Consider the following 21,014-nt stretch of genomic DNA (forward strand, 5'->3'; position numbering starts at 1 on the left):
TCCACTTTCTTTTTACCCTCAGAGGATAGATGGCTGCTGCTCCCTGTTGGGGGGTAGTGCTGGGGAGTTCCTGCTCTAATGAGGAACTGGCTTCTGTGAGATGCTACCATGCTTGTCAGACAGTTAATGTCTACAGGGTGAGTTAATAGATTTCTGGTAAAGCATGATTTCTACACGTGTCTGTGAAGACACCTCTTTCTGGAAGAGACTAACATCTGAGTCTGGAGACCAAGTGAAGGAAATTGCCTTCACCAATGTGTGTGGGCAGCACCCAACACACCTGTGTCTCAGACACAGTCAGAAAGTGGAGAAATAGCATATCATTCTCTTTAGCTGAGAAATACATCTTTGTACATCTTCAGGTGCTGGCATTCCTGTTTGGGGGCCTTCAGACTCTGGAATCATCAACACTTTCTTACCTATGCCCTTGAGTACCTCCTTGGGTCGGGTATTAGACCTTTGAACTTGACTGAATGGCTCCACCAATATGGGTTCCCTAGCTTGGAGGAGATAGATTGTGAGACCTCTCAGCATCCATAATTACATTAGCTAATTTCCAAAGGAAATTCTCTTGCATATGTATGTAGTGTAGATCTGTCTCTAATCAGTTCTTTTCTTTAAGGCTTGGCAAGGACATACATCTTGCCCATGGGCATTCTGCCAGGGAGAGCTTTCAGGATTTGAACCCTGGTGTGATGGTTAATACAAATTGGATAGAGAGTTGCCTAGGAGATTAATAAAACTTGTCTCTGGGTGTATCTGTCAGGGCATTTCCAGAGATGATTAGATCATGAGATCTTTGACTTAACTGATGCTTTAATCTATGGATGCATTAAGATTTTGAGTACAAAAAAAAGTTTTGTTTTTTTTTTTTGTTTTTGTTTTTTTTTCCCCGAGTACTCTTTTGGGAGGTGATAGACCTGTGGAAGGTTAGGCCTAGTTGGAGGTTGGCCACTAGGGGTTGGGCCCTTGGAGGAAGTATATGTCATGCTGGGCCCATTCCTTTCTCTGCTTCCTGGCTGCCAAGAGGTGAGCAGTGTTGCTTTACCACACCCTTCAGCCATGTTCTGCCTCCCCACTGCAGAAGGAACAGGAGTAGGAGACCTGGACTAAAACAGAGACACGATCAATCTCTCCTCCTTTAAATTAATTTCTTCCAGGTCTTTGGACCAGCAAAAGAAAACCAAAACAATGGGTATTTCCTACCCTTTTTGAAGAATGTCTAAGTCTTCTTTAGCATAACGTACGCTCCTCATCCTAAGGGTAGAAAATAGAAAAGATCAGGAGAGGGAGCTAGGAGATGGAGTATTTGTTGAATTCTTCAAAACATCTGCCACTTGGCTAGGCTCCACAAGGTTTAATCTTACTTAATGCTCACAACACCCAAGTGCAAAACCATAATTGCTCACATTTTGTGGATGAGTGTATCGAAGCTTAGAAGTGGCAATTGATCTGCCTAAGGTCATGGAACCAGGAAGTGGCAGATCAAGGATTCCTATCCAAATGGACCCAATTCCAAAGTCCAGGCTAATTAAAAACAAAATTTTGTGCTAAGTAAAAAAGCAGCTCATTCTAGATTCTATTAAAGGTGAGTTGTAGCAGAGGCCAAAATTTAAAAACAAATTTACAGTTGAAGAACTTACAATTTAGACAGTCATCATTTAACTTCTTTTTCTGGGCCTGGAGAAAGATACGCTAAGATTGGATTTGAGCAGCAACGGAACCACGAATCTTGCCTAAGCACCATGGAGATCATTCAATAAATCATGAGTTAAGAGAGACTGGTGCAGAGAAGCTGACCCAGGCTGAGTGCCCAGGGATAAGGCTTGTGTGAGAGCTTTCTGGGCATGGAGAGCATGCAGGAGGCACAGCCAGGTTGGGGCTGCCTGAGAGGCCAGTCTTGGCATCAGTCTGGGATGTAAATAGTATCTGCCAGAAATGATCATGTGTGCTGAAAAACAGGGACCAGGAGCAGATGAAGTTGTCATTTCTCTTCTTTGCTCACTAACCTACAATGACTCCCCACTGTTGCCTAAGCAAACCCCATAAATGTCACTTAAAAAAACTTTTTATATAAATAACTTAAAAAATATTTATACAGCTTGAGCTGGTATTACACGTTGAACCTCCTGTATCAGCCTCTCAAGTGTTAGAATACAGGAATGGATCACCAGACTCACTCACTTACTTTGACAGTCAAACTTCAGCATGGCCCAATCCCAATTTACTTTCCTAAATCTGTTGCCTTCTAACCCCAGCTCCCTGCATAATCTCATGCCCAAATTAAACAGCTCTATTTCTTAAGAACTCAGCTCTAGGTTTCAGATTACTTATTTCCTCCATTTTCCTTCTAAATCTACCCACCAAATACCCGCTCATTCTTCAGGTTCACTTCCCAGGTGCCTTCACTGAAGAAACTCTCACTGAATGTCTACTTGGAAGCATCTTTTCCTCTTTTATTTACATTGAGCACATGATGCCTGTAGTTGGTGTTAATCATGTGTCTCTCACAGCATGTTCTGCTATGTGTAAGTAAGCTCTTTGTGGGCAGAGGTGATAGTTTGTGCTCTCGCAGAGAGTGTATTAACTGGTATTTCATGAACAGAAGAGGCATATACCTTAAGGTCATCATATTTAAACAGTTGATGAAGGTTCAAGTTCAATAATTTAAAAGTAGCCAGGAATGGTGTTGCGCACCTGTAATCCCAGCACTCAGGGAGGCAGAGGCAGGTGAATCTCTGTGAGTTTGAGGCCAGACTGGGTCTACAAAAGGAGTCCAGGACATCCAAGGCTACACAGAGAAACCTTGCCTTGAAAAACCAAACCAAACAAATAAACAAACAGATAAATAAATAAATAAAAATTTAAAAGTACTTTGAATTTGCATAAAAGTCAAGACACTTGAAACATTTTGAGAACCAAACTTCTGGGGATTCATAAGAAATATACATACACTCATTTGTTCATTCAATATCCTCAATGCAGGGCTGGAGATGCCCCTCAGTAAAAAGGCTCTGCTTACTGTGTGGATCAACCTTGAGCTCTATCCTTGGTGCTGAAGGAGAAAGAAAGGAAGGAGGAAGAAAGAAAAGAGTCTTAGAGTTTCTATTACTATATCAAAACAGCATGACCATAAGCAACTTGGCCTACACTTCCACATCACAGTCTGTCAAAGAAGGAAGTCAGAGAAGAAACTCAAGCAGGCAGGAACTTGGAGGCAGGAGCTGGTGCAGAGTCAATGGAGGAGAGCGGCTTACAGGCCTGCTCCCAGGCTTTTCCAGCCTGTTTTCTTGTAGAACCCAGGACCACCAGCACAGAAGTGGCACCACTCACAGTAGGCTGAGCCCTCCCACATCGATCATTAATCAAGAAAATGCACTACAAGCTTACCCACAGGCCAACCTGGTGAATTTTCTTAACTGAAGTTCCCTCTTCCAAAATGACTCTCCCTTGTGTCAAATTGCCATAAAACTAGCCAGTGCAAAAGACAGTGAAGGAAGTGAGGGAGAGAAGGAGGGAAGAGGAAAAAGAATATCATCATCGTAGGCTTATTTATTTATTTATTTTCATGGAAACCTCAATTGAACAACTGGAGGTACACCTATCCCACTGAGATTGAGCCTATCATGGGCTGCAAATGCCATGGGTCTTCAATTCCATTAAGGCTACAAGCTGTGTGTGTGTGCATGCTCACACATGTTCACCTGTGTATGTGCATGTACATGGTACATGTGTTTACGCATGTATGTGTGTGCATGCACACCCATACCTAGCTGAAGAATAGTCTGGGCAATATGGCCTATCAGACATCACTCTCCCCCTGTGGTTGGCTCAAGCCAAGGAAGAGAAATTGAAAGATGCTGCTATGAAAAATGGTTGGCCAAAAACCAAATAATTTCTCCTATTCCCCAGCCCCACATTTTACTTGCTCGTGACTGGAAGGAACAGAAATTCCCAATCACCGAAAGCTGCTTTCTGGTGTGCATAGCAGCCTTGGCATCTCCCTTGTCTCTTAACACACTTGCAAGTTTGTAAAATTAAGGCATCCTTTTCCCAACTTAGATGGGTCATAGTCAATTAGGGAGATGATTTTTCTGATGCTGGCCGAAAGCCAAGTATTTCTCACTGTAATTATTTTTCCCTAAATCTAGACCTAAATAAGAAGAAATATCATGATTGTCTTTTTCCTTTACTGAAAGTTGTAGAACACTTTATTTACTCATTTATTTTTGAGACAGGGTCTCACTATGTAGCCTAGGCTGGCCTCAGCCTCCTAAGATTATAGGAATATATTACCCTACTATGTCAGCAGTCCTGTTTTAAGTAATAAACAATATGACTTTCTCTCTATTCGCTGCAAGTATGCACCATTTACAGTGGCTAAAATCATGGTTTCTGGAGTCATTGTGAAGATCACTCTTTACTTAATGCGGGGGAGGGGGAGGTAGTAGTGGTGGTGAGAGAGGCAGGAGGAAAATCTAGTTTCTTGATCTTACTGTGTCTTTGTTTCCTTATCTGTAAAGCAAGATAACAGTTTGTAGTTGTCTTGAGAATCAGATGAGCTAAACCTGGTGCCAGACAAAGGAAGCCACCAGCAGACAAGATCTAGTACTGGACTTGCAATTGTCAATGGCACTCCAGCAACCTCGATTTGTGAGCAGCATTTCCACTCTTGTGGTGGAGTTCTCTAGGGAAAAAGAATCAATGGCACTTGTGTTGATTTAAATGAAAATGGCCCCCGTAGGTCAGAGGGCGTGGCACTATCAGGAGGAACAGCCTTTAAGGAGTAGGTGTGGCCTTGTTGCAGGACGTGTCAATAGGGGTGGGCTTTGAGGTTTCAGTTGCTCAAGCCCGGCCCTGGGTCACTCTCTCTTCCTGCTGCCTTTCGCTCTGGAGGCAGAACTCTTAGCCACTTCTCCAGCACCGTGTCTGCCTGCGTGTCTCCATGCTTCCTGCAGTGATGATAGTGGGCTAACCCTCTGAGCTGTAAGCCAGACCCAATTAAATGTTTTCCCTTCTAAGAGTTGCCACAATCATTGTGTCTCTTCACAGCAGTAGAACCCCTAAAACAGGACATAGAGAAAGAGTGAGGTAAGGGATTAGCTCCTGTCATTTTAGAGGCCCATGTCCCACTACCTGCCATCTGCAAACCAGAGGAAGAGGAAAGCCTGTGCAGCCATTTCCAGTCTAATCAAGAAGGTCTGAGGAGCAGAGACCCATGATATCAGAGGGCAGAAGATGCTTGGCCAAGGTCTGAAAAAGAGCAAATTTGTCTTGCCTTTTGCCTTTTAGTTCTGTTCAGTATCCTGGGTGATGGCCATCCACACTGGTGAGTGAGTGCATTACTGACCTGCTGAGTGCAATGTTGAGTCTCTTACGGGAACATTCTCGTGGACATGACTGTAAGTTATATCCTACCAGCTATCTGGGTCTGTCTTAGCCCAGTCAGCTTGACACATAAAATCTGCATCACAGCCCCAAAGATATCAACCTTATTTCTTTGCTGCATTTCTCTCTAAATGAACTCTCAGTGAAACGTCAACCATAGCGTAAAGTTCTTGTTTTTCCTTCTTAGCATTTCTCATTGAATGTGATCCCAAGTCAAGCTTCCTTTAGCATTCAGATGTGTGCAATAAAAATTCACTTGGCCTTGACTTTTGAAGAGGTGTTGTGCTGGCCACAGGAAGCTTCAGGGCTGAAAAGTCTCACAGACATGTCTCTGTCTTCAAAGAGCTTATATTGTGTTTGGACACAAAAAGAGGTCCCTAGTCCCTCTAAAGCATCAAGTGTGGAGGCTTGGAAATGAGATTTCAATGCGATGATTAGGTTACTGGCATTAAACTATGTCTCTGGCCTGCCTTCTTTTAATTATGGGTTTTCTTCTTTGCCATCATCAAATTAGAAAATCTTTGCATGGTCGTCTAGCAACATTGTTAGATTGTCATTCTGCAAATTATATGGAGAGAACAAACTGTTTTCAGGGTGAGTTTCAAGGAAATTTATGAGCCTATGGACAAATTGCCCATTATTGCTTTCCAAAAAAAAAAAAAAATTAAATACTAAGTCGATTGACTAATTTTCAGCCTTCAAAGAGGAATATCATCTCAAGTATTTCTGGAGCTTCAAGGTTCATAAATCTTTCTGTCATGCATTTTTTTCTTTGGAATGTTTGTGGTGAAGATTGGGATGACAGTTTTTGTTCAGCCCAGGGTGAAGAGGCAGATGCTTGTAAAGGTCAAGGGTCCTGTCTAGGTCCGACACACAGAGGAGCTTGGTAAGGTTTCTGAATCTAGGACCCCTGACCCCCTAACCCCCTAAAAAACTGAGCCTTCTTTTTGTTACATTACTCTATAGTCAACCAGTTATGGGCCATTTAACTAACATTTAATTAGCTGAATGTGAAAACAGATAACCTTGAAATTAATTCAAGTTAATGTTAAATGTTACTAACTTTTTATTAGTTGAATGTTTCCATTAACTTTTCCAATGACTGCCTTTCTGTCCCGCATCACAGCAGTGAACAAAATTGAGTGAGTGTTCAATACGTATTTATCGAATAAACAAATAGCTTAGCTGGCCCCGTTTGGCTGCGGGGTGGGGTTAGAAGGTTGAATCACTGAAGACAAAGTTGAGCGCTTAATTCACCCTTTCATTCATCAAGTATTTATTAAGTCTGTGGACGGTGCTCCATGGAGTAGACTATTGCACGCATGTGGCCCTTGGCAAGTTATTTAACCTCTCCAAGCCTCAGTTGCCTTGGCTTTCACAATGAGGGATAATGGTGCCACCTCACTTGCCAGATTGTTAGGAGGCCTAAATAAGACAATGTATTTAAAGGCCATTGCAGAAGCTAGATGATGGGTGTTGTAAATGGGAAGGATCATAATTGGCAATCCTTGCGCTAGATTCTCATGTGCGGTTCATACCCTAAGGATCCAGAGCTGCCAATGAAGGAGTTTAGTCAGTAGGAAAAGACACAGCTGATTTCTTTCAGGGCAGAGGAGGGGACAGAGGCACTGTATAGCTGCATCGCTGAAGTCTTAGCTAAAAATAGGACCTTTCCCTTTCACATTAGGTGACAGCCAGAGAGCCTCAGGTCATAGGTCATGCTCTACTTAGGGAATCTACTCAATATGCTTGGGGAATTCTGGGTCCTTGGGCCCTTCAGCTAGCTGCTAAGATCAGCCAAGTTGTGGTTTGAATATGGCCCCACAGGCTGTTGTTTTGAATGCTTTCTTCCAGTTGGAGGCACTATTTTGGAAAGCTGAGGACTTTTAGGAGGAGGAGGGGCCTGGTGGTAGGAAATAGGTTGCTGGGGCGGATGTTCGAAGGTTGTACCTGCTCCTATTTCTGCTCTACTCTCGCTGCTTCTTGGTTTGCTTCTACATGGGCTGTCATCTGCTCCACACTTTCATCACCGTGAAATGACCTGGACCTGCCGTGATTCCCCACTGCAGGGAATGAGGCCCTTTGAGACCATGGGGCAAGAATAAACCAGTCTTTCTTCACTTAAGTTGCCCTATCAGGTATTCTGTGATAGATACACAAAATAACTGACACATGGAACAAGGGCAAGAGGCAGGGCACAGTCCTGGGACACAGAGATGATGCGGAGATGTGCTCTAGAATGACAAAGCTGGCACAGTGGCAGGTGTGCAATCACGGTTATCTGGAGGTCATCTGTCTCCCTTAGTGAGGGAGGGAAGAGCTCTCTTTGGTCTCTGTGCTCCACCAGGGCAGGCTGCACCTGAAGCTGAGGACTGGGGAGGGCCAGAGCCAAGCCCCCATCTTCTGCCAGGCATGGAAGGAAGAGTGTAGGCACAGAGGGGACCTCCATGCCCTGGCGGTTGGGCAGCTACAGTCTGGATAGAGACCCCTGGATTGAGCTGCTCAAATGGATGACAGCTGATGCAACAGCCACACTCAGCCATCCCTAACCACTGCTAGGAGAAGCATTTAGGAAGACACAGCCTGCCCCAATCTGCCAGCAACCAACTTCCATTAGGAACAGGATAGGCAGGGGCAGGAGGTGGATAGGGTGGGCAAGAGTGTAACAACTCTTGCTATACTCTCATCCTCTCAGCTCTCCAAAGTCCCCAGGATTAAAGAAGCAGGCTCCTTTAGAGATGGGTTAATTGTGGCATGAGGCTACACCTCCATCTCCCAAGGAGAGAAAGCACAGGATGCCAGTTTCTGATTGAGTTTTACAAGGCAGTGTAGGGTTGATCATTCACTGCCTGCCTGCCCGCTTGCTTCCCTTCCTTTCCCATTTCCACCTGTCCTCCATATCTCTTCCCGGTCTGTGTTTCCTGATCTTTCTTGGCTGTCCCTACATTTTCGTTCCCTAGCTGTAACTGGAGCAGTGTTTCCCATCTAGGGTGTCAGAGTGGGCACTGGAAAGTGGGTTTGGAAGTGAGTGGCGTTTTTGTCATCTTAGTGACAAAGAGTTGTTTTTGACTGTCAGTGATCAGTGGATAGGCAGCAAGAGTGCTGAACTTCCTGCCATAGCAGGCTCATCCCATGTAACAAAGACCCAGCCCACCCCAATGTCAGTTAAAAGTAGGGAGTGTAAGGGTTCATCTTGATTGGCAACCTGCTTGTACTGAGAGACACCTAGGAGTTAGTAAAGCACACTTCTGGGGAATATCTTGGAGGGCGTTCCCAGAGGTGATTGGCAGGCGCAGGGGAAAGATCTGCCTTGAACGTGAGCAGCACCGTCTAATGTAGACCTGGATGGAGAAGGAGGAAAGCTGCTAATTCATGCTACACTGCTCTCTGCCTCCCAGCTACCGTGTCCTGAGCCACTTCCTCTGTCACATGCTGCTTCCACCACCATTTACTCTCTGCCTCACCATAGACCAATGGCAGCAGAGCCAGATAACCCCAGGTGGAAACCTCCAAAATGATGAACCCAAATAAATATTTCTCTTTTAGTGTTTTTTTCCCCCTCAGATATTTTGTTGCAATGGCATGAAGGGACAACAGGGTGAAGATACTTATAGGTCATTGGGCTCAAAGGGGCATGTGCTAACGAGACTCACAACGCTGATACAGAATTGCAAAGATGGCTGCATGTTAATGGCATTTGTTGCTGTTGTTGCTCTTGTCTAGTGTGTAGAGTACACTCTTACACAGGACAATGGAAAGGTGAATAAATGTTTTAAAGTGAAGACTCCATGAGCTGATAACCCCCTCACCTGTCTGAGCTCACAACCTTCTTGTTACTCATGTCCTTCCCTATTGGCTACAGCTGTGAACCCAACAATCGCTGACTATTTGGACTACTGCCACTGAAACTCCTAGAGCCTTTGCTCCAAGTCCATGCTTCAGGGAACCCCACTCTGACTCTCTTCCTTCCTTGGACCTTGTAATTCTCCAAGCTGGTTCCATGTTGGCAGGTTTGCGCTAAGGCCCCAGGATGGCTGTTGTTCTGTAGAGGGTGGGGACTGTGGGACCAGTTCTCCAGCATGGTCTTGTCTTGAAGGGAAACCCCAGATCTTAGCTATGACCTCATTCAGTGTTCCTGGGAAATGACATACTTTGCCTTGATCAGATTTGGGGCCATTCACGGTCCACTCATCAGATCTTGGGTTTGCCTCCAATGGCTTCTCCGGTTAATTACATCATGTAGACTTTATTGGCTTTTACACATGTCCACATTCCTTTTGAGGACTCCTTGCGGCAGATGGTGGTGGGGAGAGAGGTCTGAATTCGCAGCGGTTTCTTCATTACCACGTGAGCCCTGTAGTATCACCTGCCTTGTCTGTTGTACTCAGCACACACACCCTTGTGTCTATTTTTGCCCAAGTGTTTAATTTGCTTGTATGTATTTGTTTCTTTTTTATCTATTTATGTGTTTGTTTGTTTATTTATTTATTTTAGGATTACTACCTTTTGGGCTGGGTATAGGAGTTCATACTTGTAACTCCAGGTATTGGGAGGCTGATGCAGGAGATTTTTTTTTTTTTTTTAATTTAAGGCCAGCCTGAGCTACATTGAGACCTTGCCTCCAAATAAAAACACCTCAAGCCACAATAGAACACAATTTTTGCCTTTGGGGGAAAGGGCTCCCAGTCATAAATACATCTCGTCTATAAGGTCAGTGCAGCTTCCTCATAAACATTAGAGATTCTGATGTTTCAGACTTCAGTTCTGGCAGTTTCTTTGATCTTTTACTGACCAATAAATTATTTATTAGGTCTGTCATAAAGGCAAACTAAAGCCTATAAAATATATTTATAGCACCACAAAAATCTCCCCTCCTATCTGGCAGCTTCAGATGTGGACTGTAGACCTGCTGATTCGAGAGGCTTGGCTTTTAGGATCCAAAATGAAATTCTTTCCTCCTCGTCCTCCTCTTTCGTCTTCAAACAGGGTCTCATGTAGCTCAGGCTAGCCTCTAACTGGATATGTATCAGAAAATGACCTCAAACTTTTGATCTTCCTGTTTCTAGCCCCTCCCTCCAATCGATGGAGTTTCTGTTGTGTATCTACCAACATACCCAGCCTGAAAGGTCATGCTGGGACTTTATTTCATGGCTTCCAACATGCTAAGCAAGCACTCTCTCTACCTGAGCTACAACTTTAGCCCTGAAGAAAGATGCTTGTAAGCATTCTTAAGGCCTGTGATAGCTCCTGTATCCCACCGCTGGCACAGAGGTTGTGTGGGAGGTGATGGTGGCAGTGGAAGAATATGGCTTATGGAAGATGGGATCCACATCCCTTCTGACTGTTCTTAGTTCACCTCCAGCTGACACCTCCAGCTCCAACCCCAAGCTCAATCCCAAGGGACAATCAGTGCCCTACATTGATCTGTCTGGGAGGCCTAGAACATCTGTCAGTCCCTGGAAACACAACTGTGCCCAACAGGACTCATTCCAGCTGACACCAAGTTGCCAGTAGAGGAGTCCACTGCACACAGGTGTGTGTGGGTGAGCAGGCCGGAGCCGGCCCCGTGGCCTCTGCTTTTGTTGTATTTTCCCTTCTGCTTTTTAACGAGCACTTCCTCAATTAAAGCAGTGAGGCAGAGCTGACAAAGAAATCAGTGGCTCTCTTCCCGGATGTCAATGAAACAAATTTCTCTCTGGGATACCTATTTGTTGTCTGAGTATCAGACTGACTGTAATCCGTTTCCATTTTCCTTCTCTGCGTCCCCCGCCAGAAGCTAGGAGCTCAGCAGTGGGGGTCCTGATGCTTCCATTTGGCTGAATAAGGGGATAGATTAGCTTCCTATTTGCTATGCGGACGCTACCATCTGATATCCATTAGATGTGTCAGGAAAGCCCAGAAAATGTGTCTCCCCTGGTTATTTTGGGCGTGGTAAGATTGAAGAGTAGCGGAGAGTTCTTGAAGATGTTACCAGCTGCTCTGAAGACACCAGCTAGCTTTTCTCCCTGACTTTGATAACCTACCAGTTAAAGTCCCAGGTTATTTTGGGGGGCAAGGGATATGACTGCCAGGGGGACTTCTTTCTGTTGCTGGAGGAATAGCAGGTGCCAATCTCTCGGTGAGAGGCAGCCATATTGACTTTGGTGCAAGCACCCTGGAGATTGTAATGCATAAGGTAATTCAGCACATGGAGAGAGCTGACGTCCAAAGAAAGAAAGAAAGAAAGCAGCGTTCCTTTCTTTTGGCTTCTTCCTGTGGCCAGTTCTCTTGAGTGTCTTGGAGCCTGCTCTCCCTGCCACTCACAGACCCTGAGAAGCCAGGCGTGGACGCAGCACTTCTGTGTGCATTGTGGCCAATGGCGATGTGGGGAGGGCGTGTCTTCTATGTCGCTGTTCCTCTGACAAATCACTCAGGTTGGGTACAAAGTGAGTTCACCGTGTGTGCAAACTTTCTCACTCCAGAGTTGCCCAGGATACCGGAGTCTCCTTCTTGTCTCCTGCCAGAGATACAGTCACCTAGGTCAGGGATAACCTTCCATTAGCTGCTCGGTCTTACCCGTGTCCTTCCCGGCAGCAGCTGCTGTGTCTTGGGTCTCCCCATTTCAGGGGGGATGGCTCCTTTTGAAAGAGCATGTCTCCCGTGACATGGACAATCCTTCAGAAGTGACAAGACCTGTCTCTGCATCTCACAGCCTGCCACCGGGCCTAAGTGACTTGTCATCCTCTCCTGTCAGTTGCTGCTCCCTCCTTCTGTGCTCCTTCCCCACTGGAGCCATAATCCTCTCTCTTTGATAACACAATTGTCTCCATGGCACTGAGCCCCTTGCAGCTCCGTGGGGCTCTCTTGCCGCAGAGGAGGAAGATGGAAATAACAGTAACAAAGACCCCCCTAAAGAAAAGAATAATGTTCATCTCCAGGCTGTTTCCCAGTTCCCTGTCTCTTCCTCCTCCCCAGGAAAAAAAAAATCTAGAAGGATGCTCAGGATCTGGTGAAGGGCACAGTTGTTCTCAGACAGAAGGCCCCCAAATCACTGCTGTTTGAAGTGGGAATATTTATTTCCCTGCTTAAGCAGCAAGCCAGAGAGAGAGAGAGCCAGCTCCTAGCCTGATACAACAGGGAAGCACCGGGCCCCGCAGCAGGCTGAGGGCAGCGTGCAGAGGCTGGCAAGGAGCTGCTGGTCCAAGGGGCGGTCCTGTAATTACTCCTCCTCAGATGGCATGAGACCCAGCTGTAGGAAAAGGGATGGGAAAACAGCACAGGGGTTGGAATCCCTGCCATCTGTGTGTGCTGCTAATGGCTTGGCTTGGAATATGTCCCCACCTCACTGACATCAGGTTCTCCCTGTTTTGTTGATTGCAGGGCTTCTGTGCGATCCCCTCAGCTCTGAGCAAGGGCTGCTCCTAGGGCCTGGCTTAGATTGAGTGACCTGCATGCCCAGGGCGCTGAGTGAGCCCTGGAAACCTTAGAATGATTCCTTTCTGGGCTGAGTAGGAAGTTTAAAGAGGAACGTACATATCGTTTTCTTTGCCCACTGAAAAGCTTTCCTAATCTTAGGTTTTGTAAACATTTGTAAGCCTGTAAGATGCCTGGATGTCTGATTTGGGGGATTATATAAGCTAGGTAAAAGCCTCCACACCAGGAAAATAGAAAGTTCTCTGTTATCACGCAGCTGCTGGTGAGTCTCTATGTCACCCTCTTCTAGAGGGTGGAGGCTGTTCTTAGTTGCCTGACTGACCTCCAAACTCCCATAGAATTGTGCAAGGAAATGACAGCTGGGGGGGGATGTAGCCCAGTGATTAGGCCCTTGACTAGCATGCATTAGACCCCCAGATCCAATCTCCAATAGGGGGGAAAGAATCATACAACATACAAGAAAATGGACACATGAGTCCCCTTTGTAGCATAAAAGGGGTAGGTTCTTAACCTTCTCTGATGCCCATGTTTGCCTACTACATAGTGAAAACAGAAGGAATTTGCTTTAAATGCTCAGAACTAGTATGTCCAGTCTCTTGGTCTCTATTGGCTTGTCCTCACATACTCTCCAAACCTAATTGTCACTGGCCGCATCACCTCTTTCCAGGCCAAAGTGAAACTGCAAGGCATAGTGAGCAAAGAAGGATCTTAATAATGGGGAGTGAGAAGGGTCCCTTCCTTCCTCCTCTTTCATTGTTTCATTCACAGCTCTGGCCAGTCTGAATGTTGAGTTGGTAGAAGGCTGAGTTGGTATGGACTTTCTCTGACTTCTGGACCTTTGCACACGCTGTTTCTTCTGCCTGGTAGCTCATATTTGTCCTTCCACTCTTGATTTAGCTGACGCCTCCGGCAGGAGTCCTCTGGCATAAAGTTAGGTGTCAGTGATGGGGCCCAGCAGAGCCTTCAACCCTATGCCATAATTGCTTTTGGTTTCCCACTCGTGTGAGTCATATTTTTCTTATCAATGTGACCAAATGGCCAAGAAGAAACTTAAAAAGGGGAATTATTTTTTTGTCTCATGATTTCACAGGAGTTAGTCCAAGTTCACATCGCGCTAATGAGGAAGCAAAGAGAGGGAGCCCAAGAAAATACTTCCCCAAGGGCACACCTCCCACTTCCTGTGACCTACTTCCCCTGTTAGTTCCCACTTCCTGTCTCTAGATAACTCCCCATAATAATGCCGTGTTATGAATCTACTGATGAGACCAGAGCCTTGGGATCTATTTGTCTCTGGAAACCCATCACGGAAGACACGTGAGTAAGCAGGAAGACACGTGAGTAAGCAATAAGGATCCTTCCAAACTGGTGAAGCCCATATACTAGCGGAATCTCACACTGACTGTGAACTCCATGGGGTGAGGGTTCCTGCCTGGTTTTTTTGTGCCAGCATAGTTCTAGCACCCAGCACAGTACCTAGTTTATAGCAGCTGCTCAATCAACACTTGCCGCTGGAGGCATGAACGAGCTCATTTGGGTTAAAACAAAGAGTGGACTCTGCCCTGGCCACTCAGCTCGGAGCAGTTCTAGTCACCAAGACAGCTATGAATGCAGCTCAAGACAAAAATTATAGTTTACCTAAACTATTATGAAGATTTTTTTTTTTTTTTTTTTTTTTTTTGTAATTTTGCTTTGGTAACTCCACTGTGCAGTTCTTAAATTTGAAGTTTGTAGGACAATGCTGTGCTGCAAGGTCAAAGGGTGACACATTTGACCTTGAGTTTCTCTGGGAACAAGGCTGTCTAGGAACTCATCATGAGCAGGGAGGGTGGGATGAGACAGCTCTGTTGCAGCACCCCCCTTCTGAGGTCTGATCCAGGTCCCCCAGCATCTCTCCCTGAGTCTGGCTTTGGCTAAGGCTAGCCTGACACTGGTACTTCCTAGCAGAAGCCTCAGCCTCAGCTGAGGCCTCTGTCTTGTTTCTATTTCTGTGTCACTGGTGTCTTTCTCTTGCTGGGTAGGATCCGTGTGGGTGTGGCTGGGCAGAATGGCAGCAGGAGAATCCAGCAGGGGCTCTGGGGAAGATCCTACTGAAGTATTAATATTCTGAGGAGGAAGTCAGTGATTGCATTTTAGACTTGCAAATGGGCTTGGTAAATAGGCTTTGCTGCGAGGTGGGACAGACAGCTGGACTGAGCAGGTGATGACAGAGAATGTTCGCATATGATGATTAAAAGAGCTTTGCTACCTCAGAACGGGACTCTCGGGGGACCAATTCCTGGTGAGACTTTTTTTTCCAGTAAACTCAGTCTGCAGTCCTCTCACTCTACAGTAGAACTCAATAAACTCACTGCTCCTACCCCTCCACCCCCCACAGAGGAAGAATGTGCCCAATGACAGGAAAAACTCCTGGGCTTCCTTTTACCTCTTGAAAATTCACTTATTTACCCATATATATCATTCATTTTCTTTGTAGTGTGTGCTAGATACACTTTCTGTGCCACTGTGTTGTTGTAAATAAAAAAGCGTGAGTGTTGGGCTATATAAGGTTTAGTATTAGCCCTATGATTATCACGGTGGTATTATTTAACTTGCTATCACAAATCATAAGACATAGACACCTGTTGGATTTATAACTGCCTTATTTACCTTGGGCTGGGCAGGTACTTCAGTTACACTGTCTCAATATCCTCACCATCCATCTCCCAGGCCCCATCCAATGCCATCCACCTTAATCATCTTCAGTTGGACTACCTTTCATCCATAATCCCATGGCACTTGCTTATACTCTTCATCTGGGCCTTTTCATGCCATTTTTGGAGTCCTTCCTCGGCCCACATGGCGTTTTCTCCAGGCTAACCCATCCTGGTGTCCTCCTCCTTCCTCTTTTCCCATTTGTCTGTCCTTACTATTATTTCTTGTGGGAATCTCCAAAGCCCGGGAACCTTAGCCACGCCTACCGCATTCTGCACTGCCCAGGTACAGGCTGTTTAATTAGCCAGTCAGGTGTAATGACTTAGGCAGGTTTACACAGCCAGTAATTAACATCAGACCAACCTCCAACACCACTGCACTTAGTTCTGGGGCCACAACTCTGGGAAAGTCCATGGTTTCCTCTACCCTAAAACAAGGTCTTGGCTCAGGATAAAGGTCATCGAATGCTTACCTACTCAGTTGGCTTTGTCAGACCCAAGACACACCTGTTTATCCCAAACTTAGACCACCACAGTGGAAATGTCACACAGACACAGCTCGAGAGAGTTGAGATAGCCAGCTCTCTGTGTTTGTTCTTAGCACTGTTTTTCTAGGAAAGAAACCTTAGACCACCCAGGTGAACCTGACGCTCTGAACAGGGCAACTGTCTTAGTTGCCCTGACGCAGCTAAGTTCATCGGATGCCTGGTGTAAATTAGAGAGGGTGATTTCTTTCTCAAGGCCTGTCACCGTCATCTGCTGGGAAGTTGTCATCCTCAGTGTGCAGCTAGCTAGACAAGGGCGTCCCTGGATTCGCTTACTGTATTGCCCATACACCTATATTGTACTGTCTTGCTCAGTTGTTCACTGTGACCGATTCTGTAGTCCAAAGGATGATGGCTTCTGTCAAATAGCTCCAGAGAAGGGCTTGGTGTTAAGCTTTGTCCCCAATCCCAAGAATCCCAAATAAAATCCTATTAGAAAGGAATCGAGGAAGGGTAGGCATTGATGTGAGATTCTGACTCAGGAGAAGGTGGAATTGTATCTTAAAAGGCCTAATTTTCCTTTTCATCTTCCTTGTCAGTACTCTGCCCTGTTCCATACTGAGTACAGAATGTCATCGCTCAGACAAAGGCAAAACCCAAAACATCTGGTCAAGGACAATTCACAATTCCTTGGCTGCCAATACTACTCAGTCTTTGGAGGAGCTTTTGAAGTCTGTGTTTAATTAATATCTGTTGTCTATTGTTTAAATGATAAATCTCTGGCCTGAAAGCTTTTTGCCTGATTAGGAAGTGGTAAGCAAAACAGTAGATTTATTGATGAGAAATGAAAACCTGGGTTTGCTTAAAAAGTAGTGAGGTCTTCTGTGGACTGGTTGAAGTAGTTATGAGCTTGCACATGGACTGTTTATGTTCATGTGTAAAAACATGCATGTCCACATACAAACACACATGTACACCCCTGACTGCATCTGTGTGAAGGGGTTGGAGTATGTGAGCCAGGACTTCCGCTGCTGTGTTTGGCCCACTAGTCAATAAATGTTGGCTAATGAAAGTGGTGGTGATATCAGCAATGACAGGCTGATGAAAATGGAGGTGGTTTCACCTGTAATGGGACTTCTTCCTGTGGGCTCCTTTTAGCAAAATAAAGTTTCTGGCTCTGTATCATGTCATTGGTTCCTGAGCCCAGTGACTTTTATAAGATCATGATGAACGATTGTTCATGAACATATTCTTGGTGGCCATATCGATGGCTGAAAATGGACTTATCAGGAGTCCCTGAAATGGAAGGATAAGACTGACCCAGGAGCCTGACTCAGAAAGAGACAACATCTTACCAGACTTAGCGTCTTTGATAAATGATACTTCTGCTTTCTGCCTGAATTCTCCACTCTCCCCTGTTTACATCACCTTTTAAGTACAGCTCATGCTCTAAGCTAGAACAGCTCTGAACAAATGTGCTGAGCCTGGCCACGGGTATCCGGAAAAGTCAATATTGCTCTGGGGCAATGCTGCCACCTGAGTTTCAAGACATGGCAGGCTCTGAGATCAAGGGACTTGGAAGGACCAGTGTATCACAGGGCTAGGAGGCAGAGTATGGCCACTTGGGCACTGCCTTGTTTCCATTCATTGATCCACTCATGCATTGAATAAACACCCACTAAGCCTCTGTGTGGGCTCTGTGGTGTGGACTGTGGGGGCTGCACAGACAAATGAGGCATGATTCCAGCCCTGAAAGCTTTCACAAACCAACTGAATTAGTTACTTTTCTCTTTGTTGTGACCGAAGGCTTGATAGGAAGCAATTAATAGCGAAGAGGTTTATTTTGTTGCTTCGTTTGAGAACACACAGCTCATCATGGCGGAGAAGGAAGGCATGGTCGATTCTGTGACAGTGGGAGCATGTGGCTGAGATTCTTCACATCTCAACAGACCAGGAAGTAGATATGGGACCAGAAGTGGTGTTGAACCATGAAGGGTCAAGGTCCACTTACCAGTGACCCACTTCCTTTCATCAATCTTTGCTTCCTAAAGGTTCTGCAACCTCCCCAAACAGCAGCAGCAGCAGCAGCTGCAGACCAAGTGTTCAAACGTGAGCCTGTGAGGGACTTTCAGATCATAACACTGCCCCTCCTCCCCCCCCCCCCCCGGACTGGTTGAGTGCAACTTCCCTGTCCTCTGGCATTCCAGGGAATAGAGAGCACTCTTTAGCCACAGATAAACAAAGGCTTCACAGGGGAGAGGCTGCTGTGTGAGCTGGTGGATAAAGGAAGACAGGAATTTCAGTCGATTTGGAGGAACGGAGAGGGGCTGTCCAGCAGTGGGCAGCTACCAGGAGGAAGACAGGGAGAAAGCATAGCAGCTTGGGTCTAGCTACAAGGAGAACTGCTGAGGGGAGTGAGAGAAAGACTGGGGGCTGGCTGGTCAGTGAAAGTGGTCTCATCAAGCAGGGTGGGTGTGGTAGATAGAGTAATGGAGAATCCCAATGACTCCCTAGCTTCACTCTCTAGCTCTCTCTAGTGAATCTCTAGCTTCACTCTCCTTTATCTTAAGAGGCCTTGCAGCTGTTTCCACAGCCTTGCTGTACATGCCACCTTTGCTATGGCAGTCATTGTGGTGATGGTTGCCTATGATCTTTCTCATGAACTCCGAACTCACTCAAATCCACAGACCCTTCCCTTGATGCCAGGCTATGCTGGGATCCGTTGGGTAAGCTTTTGACTTCAGCTTTTGACTCCAAGCTGCCCTCTCAGAGCAACCAATGCCTCTGTCTCTGCTAGCATCATTACCCTCTCAACCTCTATCCTAGGAAAACCCATGAGGCTTGGCTGTGTACTCACACACCGTCTATTGCTTCACTTTTCCTTCTCTCCAGTCCCCATTCTCTATCTCAGGCTGTAACAAAACACAATGGTTTCACCTCCTGGTTAGTGCAAAGCCCCAAATAAACAAATCAAGCAGAGCCAAAAAAAGAAAGTGGAGAAAAGTTTACTACTTGTGGCAGGAAAGGAGAGACAGGGAATTATTTCCATGGTAATGCTTCCTGGAGCAAAGAAAGTCTGGGGATTTTATTTGGGGACCTATTACGTTCATATAGGAAAGCATTTTGGGGAGGGCAAGTACATGCACAGTCTAAGGTCGCAGTTCCAGAAGTAGAGGAGTTAGATACATTTTGAGGTGTGCTTGGTTCAAGGTCATTTAGCACGTGTTCCAAAAGTTCAAATAGTAGCTAGGAAGACTGTTGGGAATGCTCATGTGTGTCATATAGATGGCAGACTGGGCTGCCTTTGCATGCTGGGAAAGGGACTCTGGAGGATGCTGATATGGGTGGTTGTCACTGATGGTGCCTGCCTCACTTGGTTGCTAAGCAGCCACATACAAATGCTCTAAGGACCAGACTACGAGTGGTGGATTAGAATCTTGAAGCACCCACTTTTTCAGTGTTGGCCGCTTTCGGAATACACTGCCTTTCTCAAATCTCTTTCCGGGACTGACATACTGTGTGGTGAGAAGACAGGCCCTGTTTAAGAACTGTGTGTGGAGCTGATACCCCGAGGTATCAATACTTCTGAATCAAAGGAGATAAGAAGGTCTGAGAAGCTGACTCAAACAAAAACAAACAAACAAACAAACAAAAACCAAAAAAACTTTTAACCTCCTCTTGCCCTCCCAGGGAAGTGTTGTCATCCAGCTGAGAAAACTTCTCCCAGAAGAAATGCAATCACAGTGATCCCCATTATGCTTGTCTCCAAACTGTCCCTCTCCCCACAGGCTTGTTCCTCAGCTTGTGGCCCTGGAGCCTTTAGGAGGTAAGACCTCACTGGCAGGTTAGCTCTCTAGGGCAGGTCTTTGAAGTCTGAGGCTGCCTTTTAGTTCTGGCCACTTTCAGTTTCTTGGCCATCATGATGTGAACAGCTTCTGCCACCATGAACTCCGTTCACTCTGTGATGGGCTATACCTTCTGAAACTGTGTGCCAGCATGAACCCTCCTCCTTTCCTTCAGTTGTTTCTGTCAGATGTCTTGGCCACAGTTACACAAAGGCAAGGACCATGCCATGTCTCTAGAGACCTCAATGTAACCAGAAGAAGGAGGAGGAGGAGGAGGAGGAGGAGGAGGAGGAGGAGGAGGAGGAGGAGGAGGAGGAAGAGGAGGAGGAGGAGGCATCTTTAAGCCAGAGAAGACTTCATGCCTGTTCCTCTGAGGGCAGCTCTGTGGAGTCATCTGGGAGACTTGCTTTGCACAGTGGGTTTTGAATGAAGTTCGTACCCCCATCCCTGATCACCTTGCTTGACATTTTGCCATCCCTGCCAGAAACTAAAAGAACTTTTTCTCAGGCTGTTGCCTTCTCTTTGTGCTCAGTCAATTCTCCTGAATTTTTTTTTTTTTTAATAAGCCTTTGGAAATTGCCTGATGACCTCTCCCTCTTCCTTCTCCTCTGTGAAAAGGTATTTAAGCTTTAACCAGTTGAACATTCCTTGGCTTTCCATACTTTATATGTAAAAATTTACACATATTTAATACGTGTACATATGCCCTTTCACCTATAACTTACTGCATTTCATATCTATTGTCAATTTATCCAATAATCATCAAGCCAAGGGCAAAATTCCTCTTGTTCCTAAAGTCCCTCCTCAAAAAAAATCTGTTCAGCCTACCTCTAGAGGCATCTCGGATGTGACTGCTGTATCACACATGCGTCACTAGGTGGTAGAGAGGACAGAGGCTGTGTCTACTCTCTCTCAGTGTCCTGGCCTATGAACGGCTGAATGATTAGCAGTCTAACATTCCCTGAAAAAAGCTGCCTCTGACTCTGTTGCCTGCCTTTGTCACCAGCAAGGCTGTAGAAGCTTGAAGAAGCCAAAAAATGATTTTTTTTCCCCCTAGAACCTCCAAGAGGCTGTGCTAAAACCTGTGCTGTTTGTTCTAAGCTACCTAATCAGGGGAAACCAATTCCACTCCCAATTGTGGTATTCAATCTAAGGCCAGGTCATCTAATTTTCCATCATACTCCAGTTTGTCG

At 45.7% G+C, this 21,014-nt stretch overlaps 1 non-coding gene across 1 annotated transcript; it reads left to right on the forward strand.

Annotated features, from left to right (window-relative positions):
* Nucleotides 1-20,644: 20,644 nt before the first annotated feature.
* On the forward strand, nt 20,645-20,780 carry LOC132651746 (small nucleolar RNA SNORA17). Its single transcript, XR_009589315.1, has one exon. It is a non-coding gene; the product is annotated as a small nucleolar RNA SNORA17 (small nucleolar RNA).
* The last annotated feature ends 234 nt before the right edge of the window (nt 20,781-21,014 follow it).

This window comes from Meriones unguiculatus, chromosome 1 (genome assembly GCF_030254825.1).
Source record: "Meriones unguiculatus strain TT.TT164.6M chromosome 1, Bangor_MerUng_6.1, whole genome shotgun sequence".
NCBI lineage: Eukaryota > Metazoa > Chordata > Mammalia > Rodentia > Muridae > Meriones > Meriones unguiculatus.